Genomic DNA, 11,096 nt, shown 5'->3' on the forward strand with positions numbered 1-11,096 from the left:
CCTATGTCATTTATGTCATGCTTATGATATTTATGTCATGCCTATGATATTTATGTCATGCCTATGATATTTATGTCATGCCTATGATATTTATGTCATGCCTATGATGTTTATGTCATGCCTATGTCATTTATGTCATGCCTATGATATTTATGTCATGCCTATGTCATTTATGTCATGCTTATGATATTTATGTCATGCCTATGATATTTATGTCATGCCTATGATATTTATGTCATGCCTATGATATTTATGTCATGCCTATGATATTTATGTCATGCCTATGATATTTATGTCATGTTTATGTCATTTATGTCATGTCTAAGATATTTATGTCATGCCTGTGTCATTTATGTCATGCCTATGATATTTATGTCATGCCTGTGATATTTATGTCATGCCTATGTCATTTATGTCATGCCTATGATATTTATGTCATGCCTATGTCATGCCTATGATATTTATGTCATGCCTATGATATTTATGTCATGTTTATGATATTTATGTCATGCCTATGGTATTTATGTCATGCCTATGACATTTATGTCATGCCTATGATATTTATGTCATGCCTATGTCATTTATGTCATGCTTATGATATTTATGTCATGCCTATGATATTTATGTCATGCCTATGGTATTTATGTCATGTTTATGATATTTATGTCATGCCTATGGTATTTATGTCATGCCTATGACATTTATGTCATGCCTATGATATTTATGTCATGCCTATGTCATTTATGTCATGCCTATGATATTTATGTCATGCCTATGTCATGCCTATGATATTTATGTCATGCCTATGATATTTATGTCATGTTTATGATATTTATGTCATGCCTATGGTATTTATGTCATGCCTATGACATTTATGTCATGCCTATGATATTTATGTCATGCCTATGTCATTTATGTCATGCTTATCATGTCATGCCTATGATATTTATGTCATAGGCATGACATAAATACCATAGGCATGACATATGTCATGCTTATTTATGTCATGCCTATGATATTTATGTCATGCCTATGGTATTTATGTCATGTTTATGATATTTATGTCATGCCTATGGTATTTATGTCATGCCTATGACATTTATGTCATGCCTATGATATTTATGTCTTGCCTATGATATTTATGTCATGCCTATGATATTTATGTCATTTATGTCATGTTTATGTCATTTATGTCATGTCTAAGATATTTATGTCATGCCTGTGTCATTTATGTCATGCTTATGATATTTATGTCATGCCTGTGATATTTATGTCATGCCTATGGTATTTATGTCATGCCTATGTCATTTATGTCATGTTTATGTCATTTATGTCATGCCTATGTCAATTATGTCATGCATATGATATTTATGTCATGCCTATGATATTTATGTCATGTTTATGATATTTATGTCATGCCTGTGACATTTATGTCATGCCTATGTCATTTATGTCATGCTTATGATATTTATGTCATGCCTGTGATATTTATGTCATGCCTATGGTATTTATGTCATGCCTATGATATTTATGTCATGCCTATGTCATGCCTATGATATTTATGTCATGCCTATGATATTTATGTCATGTTTATGATATTTATGTCATGCCTGTGACATTTATGTCATGCCTATGTCATTTATGTCATGCCTATGTCATGCCTATGTCATTTATGTCATGCCTATGTCATTTATGTCATGCCTATGTCATTTATGTCATGCCTGTGATATTTATGTCATGCCTATGGTATTTATGTCATGCCTATGACATTTATGTCATGCCTATGATATTTATGTCATGCCTATGTCATTTATGTCATGCCTATGATATTTATGTCATGCCTATGATATTTATGTCATTTATGTCATGTTTATGTCATTTATGTCATGTCTAAGATATTTATGTCATGCCTGTGTCATTTATGTCATGCTTATGATATTTATGTCATGCCTATGATATTTATGTCATGCCTATGTCATTTATGTCATGCCTATGATATTTATGTCATGCCTATGTCATGCCTATGATATTTATGTCATGCCTATGATATTTATGTCATGTTTATGATATTTATGTCATGCCTATGGTATTTATGTCATGCCTATGACATTTATGTCATGCCTATGATATTTATGTCATGCCTATGTCATTTATGTCATGCTTATGATATTTATGTCATGCCTATGATATTTATGTCATGCCTATGGTATTTATGTCATGTTTATGATATTTATGTCATGCCTATGGTATTTATGTCATGCCTATGACATTTATGTCATGCCTATGATATTTATGTCATGCCTATGATATTTATGTCATGCCTATGATATTTATGTCATTTATGTCATGTTTATGTCATTTATGTCATGTCTAAGATATTTATGTCATGCCTGTGTCATTTATGTCATGCTTATGATATTTATGTCATGCCTGTGATATTTATGTCATGCCTATGGTATTTATGTCATGCCTATGTCATTTATGTCATGTTTATGTCATTTATGTCATGCCTATGTCAATTATGTCATGCATATGATATTTATGTCATGCCTATGATATTTATGTCATGTTTATGATATTTATGTCATGCCTGTGACATTTATGTCATGCCTATGTCATTTATGTCATGCTTATGATATTTATGTCATGCCTGTGATATTTATGTCATGCCTATGTCATTTATGCCATGCCTATGATATTTATGTCATGCCTATGATATTTATGTCATTTATGTCATGTTTATGTCATTTATGTCATGTCTAAGATATTTATGTCATGCCTGTGTCATTTATGTCATGCTTATGATATTTATGTCATGCATATGATATTTATGTCATGCCTATGATATTTATGTCATGTTTATGATATTTATGTCATGCCTGTGACATTTATGTCATGCCTATGTCATTTATGTCATGCTTATGATATTTATGTCATGCCTGTGATATTTATGTCATGCCTATGGTATTTATGTCATGCCTATGATATTTATGTCATGCCTATGTCATGCCTATGATATTTATGTCATGCCTATGATATTTATGTCATGTTTATGATATTTATGTCATGCCTGTGACATTTATGTCATGCCTATGTCATTTATGTCATGCCTATGTCATGCCTATGTCATTTATGTCATGCCTATGATATTTATGTCATGCCTATGATATTTATGTCATGCCTATGTCATGCCTATGATATTTATGTCATGCCTATGATATTTATGTCATGCCTATGATATTTATGTCATGCCTGTGATATTTATGTCATGCCTATGTCATTTATGTCATGCCTATGTCATTTATGTCATGCCTGTGATATTTATGTCATGCCTATGATATTTATGTCATGTTTATGATATTTATGTCATGCCTGTGACATTTATGTCATGCCTATGTCATTTATGTCATGCCTATGTCATGCCTATGTCATTTATGTCATGCCTATGGTATTTATGTCATGCCTATGATATTTATGTCATGCCTATGTCATGCCTATGATATTTATGTCATGCCTATGATATTTATGTCATGCCTATGATATTTATGTCATGCCTGTGATATTTATGTCATGCCTATGTCATTTATGTCATGCCTATGTCATTTATGTCATGCCTGTGATATTTATGTCATGCCTATGGTATTTATGTCATGCCTATGACATTTATGTCATGCCTATGATATTTATGTCATGCCTATGTCATTTATGTCATGCCTATGTCATTTATGTCATGCCTATGATATTTATGTCATGCCTATGATATTTATGTCATTTATGTCATGTTTATGTCATGTCTAAGATATTTATGTCATGCCTGTGTCATTTATGTCATGCTTATGATATTTATGTCATGCCTATGATATTTATGTCATGCCTATGTCATTTATGTCATGCCTATGATATTTATGTCATGCCTATGTCATGCCTATGATATTTATGTCATGCCTATGATATTTATGTCATGTTTATGATATTTATGTCATGCCTATGGTATTTATGTCATGCCTATGACATTTATGTCATGCCTATGATATTTATGTCATGCCTATGTCATTTATGTCATGCTTATGATATTTATGTCATGCCTATGATATTTATGTCATGCCTATGGTATTTATGTCATGTTTATGATATTTATGTCATGCCTATGGTATTTATGTCATGCCTATGACATTTATGTCATGCCTATGATATTTATGTCATGCCTATGATATTTATGTCATGCCTATGATATTTATGTCATTTATGTCATGTTTATGTCATTTATGTCATGTCTAAGATATTTATGTCATGCCTGTGTCATTTATGTCATGCTTATGATATTTATGTCATGCCTGTGATATTTATGTCATGCCTATGGTATTTATGTCATGCCTATGTCATTTATGTCATGTTTATGTCATTTATGTCATGCCTATGTCAATTATGTCATGCATATGATATTTATGTCATGCCTATGATATTTATGTCATGTTTATGATATTTATGTCATGCCTGTGACATTTATGTCATGCCTATGTCATTTATGTCATGCTTATGATATTTATGTCATGCCTGTGATATTTATGTCATGCCTATGTCATTTATGTCATGCCTATGATATTTATGTCATGCCTATGATATTTATGTCATTTATGTCATGTTTATGTCATTTATGTCATGTCTAAGATATTTATGTCATGCCTGTGTCATTTATGTCATGCTTATGATATTTATGTCATGCCTGTGATATTTATGTCATGCCTATGGCATTTATGTCATGCCTATGACATTTATGTCATGCCTATGATATTTATGTCATGCCTATGATATTTATGTCATGTTTATGATATTTATGTCATGCCTGTGACATTTATGTCATGCCTATGTCATTTATGTCATGCCTATGTCATTCATGTCATGCTTATGATATTTATGTCATGTTTATGATATTTATGTCATGCCTGTGATATTTATGTCATGCCTATGATATTTATGTCATTTATGTCATGTCTAAGATATTTATGTCATGCCTGTGTCATTTATGTCATGCTTATGATATTTATGTCATGCCTGTGATATTTATGTCATGCCTATGGTATTTATGTCATGCCTATGTCATTTATGTCATGTTTATGTCATTTATGTCATGCCTATGATATTTATGTCATGCCTATGATATTTATGTCATTTATGTCATGCCTGTGTCATTTATGTCATGCTTATGATATTTATGTCATGCCTGTGATATTTATGTCATGCCTATGGTATTTATGTCATGCCTATGTCATTTATGTCATGTTTATGTCATTTATGTCATGCCTATGATATTTATGTCATGCCTATGATATTTATGTCATTTATGTCATGTCTAAGATATTTATGTCATGCCTGTGTCATTTATGTCATGCTTATGATATTTATGTCATGCCTATGATATTTATGTCATGTTTATGATATTTATGTCATGCCTGTGATATTTATGTCATGCCTATGATATTTATGTCATGCCTATGATATTTATGTCATTTATGTCATGTCTAAGATATTTATGTCATGCCTGTGTCATTTATGTCATGCTTATGATATTTATGTCATGCCTATGTCATTTATGTCATGTTTATGTCATTTATGTCATGCCTGTGACATTTATGTCATGCCTATGTCATTTATGTCATGCCTATGTCATGCCTATGTCATTTATGTCATGCCTATGTCATTTATGTCATGCCTATGTCATTTATGTCATGCCTGTGATATTTATGTCATGCCTATGTCATTTATGTCATGCCTATGACATTTATGTCATGCCTATGATATTTATGTCATGCCTATGTCATTTATGTCATGCCTATGATATTTATGTCATGCCTATGATATTTATGTCATTTATGTCATGTTTATGTCATTTATGTCATGTCTAAGATATTTATGTCATGCCTGTGTCATTTATGTCATGCTTATGATATTTATGTCATGCCTGTGATATTTATGTCATGCCTATGGCATTTATGTCATGCCTATGACATTTATGTCATGCCTATGATATTTATGTCATGCCTATGATATTTATGTCATGTTTATGATATTTATGTCATGCCTGTGACATTTATGTCATGCCTATGTCATTTATGTCATGCCTATGTCATTTATGTCATGCTTATGATATTTATGTCATGCCTGTGATATTTATGTCATGCCTATGTCATTTATGTCATGCCTATGATATTTCTGTCATGCCTATGATATTTATGTCATTTATGTCATGTCTAAGATATTTATGTCATGCCTGTGTCATTTATGTCATGCTTATGATATTTATGTCATGCCTATGATATTTATGTCATGTTTATGATATTTATGTCATGCCTGTGATATTTATGTCATGCCTATGATATTTATGTCATGCCTATGATATTTATGTCATTAAGATATTTATGTCATGCCTAAGATATTTATGTCATTTATGTCATGTGATATTTATGTCATGCCTGTGATATTTATGTCATGCCTGTGATATTTATGTCATGCCTATGGTATTTATGTCATGCCTATGTCATTTATGTCATGCCTATGTCATTATGTCATGCATATTTGTCATGCCTATGTCAATTATGTCATGCATATGATATTTATGTCATGCCTATGATATTTATGTCATGTTTATGATATTTATGTCATGCCTGTGACATTTATGTCATGCCTATGTCATTTATGTCATGCTTATGATATTTATGTCATGCCTGTGATATTTATGTCATGCCTATGTCATTTATGTCATGCCTATGATATTTATGTCATGCCTATGATATTTATGTCATTTATGTCATGTTTATGTCATTTATGTCATGTCTAAGATATTTATGTCATGCCTGTGTCATTTATGTCATGCTTATGATATTTATGTCATGCCTGTGATATTTATGTCATGCCTATGGCATTTATGTCATGCCTATGACATTTATGTCATGCCTATGATATTTATGTCATGCCTATGATATTTATGTCATGTTTATGATATTTATGTCATGCCTGTGACATTTATGTCATGCCTATGTCATTTATGTCATGCCTATGTCATTCATGTCATGCTTATGATATTTATGTCATGTTTATGATATTTATGTCATGCCTGTGATATTTATGTCATGCCTATGATATTTATGTCATTTATGTCATGTCTAAGATATTTATGTCATGCCTGTGTCATTTATGTCATGCTTATGATATTTATGTCATGCCTGTGATATTTATGTCATGCCTATGGTATTTATGTCATGCCTATGTCATTTATGTCATGTTTATGTCATTTATGTCATGCCTATGATATTTATGTCATGCCTATGATATTTATGTCATTTATGTCATGCCTGTGTCATTTATGTCATGCTTATGATATTTATGTCATGCCTGTGATATTTATGTCATGCCTATGGTATTTATGTCATGCCTATGTCATTTATGTCATGTTTATGTCATTTATGTCATGCCTATGATATTTATGTCATTTATGTCATGTCTAAGATATTTATGTCATGCCTGTGTCATTTATGTCATGCTTATGATATTTATGTCATGCCTATGATATTTATGTCATGTTTATGATATTTATGTCATGCCTGTGATATTTATGTCATGCCTATGATATTTATGTCATGCCTATGATATTTATGTCATTTATGTCATGTCTAAGATATTTATGTCATGCCTGTGTCATTTATGTCATGCTTATGATATTTATGTCATTTATGTCATGTTTATGTCATTTATGTCATGCCTGTGACATTTATGTCATGCCTATGTCATTTATGTCATGCCTATGTCATGCCTATGTCATTTATGTCATGCCTATGTCATTTATGTCATGCCTGTGATATTTATGTCATGCCTATGTCATTTATGTCATGCCTATGACATTTATGTCATGCCTATGATATTTATGTCATGCCTATGTCATTTATGTCATGCCTATGATATTTATGTCATGCCTATGATATTTATGTCATTTATGTCATGTTTATGTCATTTATGTCATGTCTAAGATATTTATGTCATGCCTGTGTCATTTATGTCATGCTTATGATATTTATGTCATGCCTGTGATATTTATGTCATGCCTATGGCATTTATGTCATGCCTATGACATTTATGTCATGCCTATGATATTTATGTCATGCCTATGATATTTATGTCATGTTTATGATATTTATGTCATGCCTAAGACATTTATGTCATGCCTATGTCATTTATGTCATGCCTATGTCATTTATGTCATGCTTATGATATTTATGTCATGCCTGTGATATTTATGTCATGCCTATGTCATTTATGTCATGCCTATGATATTTCTGTCATGCCTATGATATTTATGTCATTTACGACATGCCTATGATATTTATGTCATGCCTATGATATTTATGTCATGTTTATGATATTTATGTCATGCCTATGTCATTTATGTCATGTTTATGATATTTATGTCATGCCTAAGTCATTTATGTCATGCCTATGTCATGCCTGTGATATTTATGTCATGCCTATGATATTTATGTCATGCCTATGATGTTTATGTCATGCCTGTGATATTTATGTCATGCCTATGTCATTTATGGCATGACATAAATATCATAGGCATGACATAAATGACATAGGCATGACATAAATGACATAAACATGACATAAACATGACATAAATGACATAGGCATGACATAAATGACATAAATATTTTAGACATGACATAAATGACATAGGCATGACATAAATGACATAGGCATGATATAGGCATGACATAAATGACATAAACATGACATAAATTTCATAGGCATGACATAAATGACATAGGCATGACATAAATATCACAGGCATGACATAATTGACATAAACATGACATAAATGACATAGGCATGACATAAATGACATAGGCATGACATAAATATCACAGGCATGACATAATTGACATAGGCATGACATAAATGACATAGGCATGACATAAATATCACAGGCATGACATAGGCATGACATAAATGACTTAGGCATGACATAAATATCATAAACATGACATAAATGACATAGGCATGACATAAATATCATAAGCATGACATAAATGACATAGGCATGACATAAATGACATAGGCATGACATAAATATCACAGGCATGACATAAATATCATAAACATGACATAAATATTATAGGCATGACATAAATATCATAGGCATGACGTAAATGACATAAATATCATAGGCATGACAGAAATATCATAGGCATGACTATGTCATTTATGTCATGTTTATGTCATTTATGTCATGCCTATGATATTTATGTCATGCCTATGATATTTATGTCATTTATGTCATGCCTGTGTCATTTATGTCATGCTTATGATATTTATGTCATGCCTGTGATATTTATGTCATGCCTATGTCATTTATGTCATGTTTATGATATTTATGTCATGCCTATGATATTTATGTCATTTATGTCATGTTTATGTCATTTATGTCATGCCTATGATATTTATGTCATGCCTATGTCATTTATGTCATGTTTATGTCATTTATGTCATGCCTATGATATTTATGTCATGCCTATGATATTTATGTCATTTATGTCATGTCTAAGATATTTATGTCATGCCTGTGTCATTTATGTCATGCTTATGATATTTATGTCATGCCTATGATATTTATGTCATGTTTATGATATTTATGTCATGCCTGTGATATTTATGTCATGCCTATGATATTTATGTCATGCCTATGATATTTATGTCATTTATGTCATGTCTAAGATATTTATGTCATGCCTGTGTCATTTATGTCATGCTTATGATATTTATGTCATGCCTATGTCATTTATGTCATGTTTATGTCATTTATGTCATGCCTGTGACATTTATGTCATGCCTATGTCATTTATGTCATGCCTATGTCATGCCTATGTCATTTATGTCATGCCTATGTCATTTATGTCATGCCTATGTCATTTATGTCATGCCTGTGATATTTATGTCATGCCTATGTCATTTATGTCATGCCTATGACATTTATGTCATGCCTATGATATTTATGTCATGCCTATGTCATTTATGTCATGCCTATGATATTTATGTCATGCCTATGATATTTATGTCATTTATGTCATGTTTATGTCATTTATGTCATGTCTAAGATATTTATGTCATGCCTGTGTCATTTATGTCATGCTTATGATATTTATGTCATGCCTGTGATATTTATGTCATGCCTATGGCATTTATGTCATGCCTATGACATTTATGTCATGCCTATGATATTTATGTCATGCCTATGATATTTATGTCATGTTTATGATATTTATGTCATGCCTGTGACATTTATGTCATGCCTATGTCATTTATGTCATGCCTATGTCATTTATGTCATGCTTATGATATTTATGTCATGCCTGTGATATTTATGTCATGCCTATGTCATTTATGTCATGCCTATGATATTTCTGTCATGCCTATGATATTTATGTCATTTACGTCATGCCTATGATATTTATGTCATGCCTATGATATTTATGTCATGTTTATGATATTTATGTCATGCCTGTGATATTTATGTCATGCCTATGTCATTTATGTCATGCCTATGTCATTTATGTCATGCTTATGATATTTATGTCATGCCTATGTCATTTATGTCATGTTTATGATATTTATGTCATGCCTAAGTCATTTATGTCATGCCTATGTCATGCCTGTGATATTTATGTCATGCCTATGATATTTATGTCATGCCTATGATGTTTATGTCATGCCTGTGATATTTATGTCATGCCTATGTCATTTATGGCATGACATAAATATCATAGGCATGACATAAATGACATAAACATGACATAAATTTCATAGGCATGACATAAATGACATAGGCATGACATAAATATCATAGGCATGACATAAATATCATAAACATGACATAAATGACATAGGCATGACATAAATGACATAGGCATGACATAAATATTACAGGCATGACATAAATATCATAAACATGACATAAATGACATAGGCATGACATAAATGACATAGACATAAATATCATAAACATGACATAAATGACATAGGCATGACATAAATATCACAGGCAT

This window comes from Ciona robusta, chromosome 4 (genome assembly GCF_009617815.1).
Source record: "Ciona robusta chromosome 4, ASM961781v2".
Classification (NCBI taxonomy): Eukaryota; Metazoa; Chordata; class Ascidiacea; order Phlebobranchia; family Cionidae; genus Ciona; species Ciona robusta.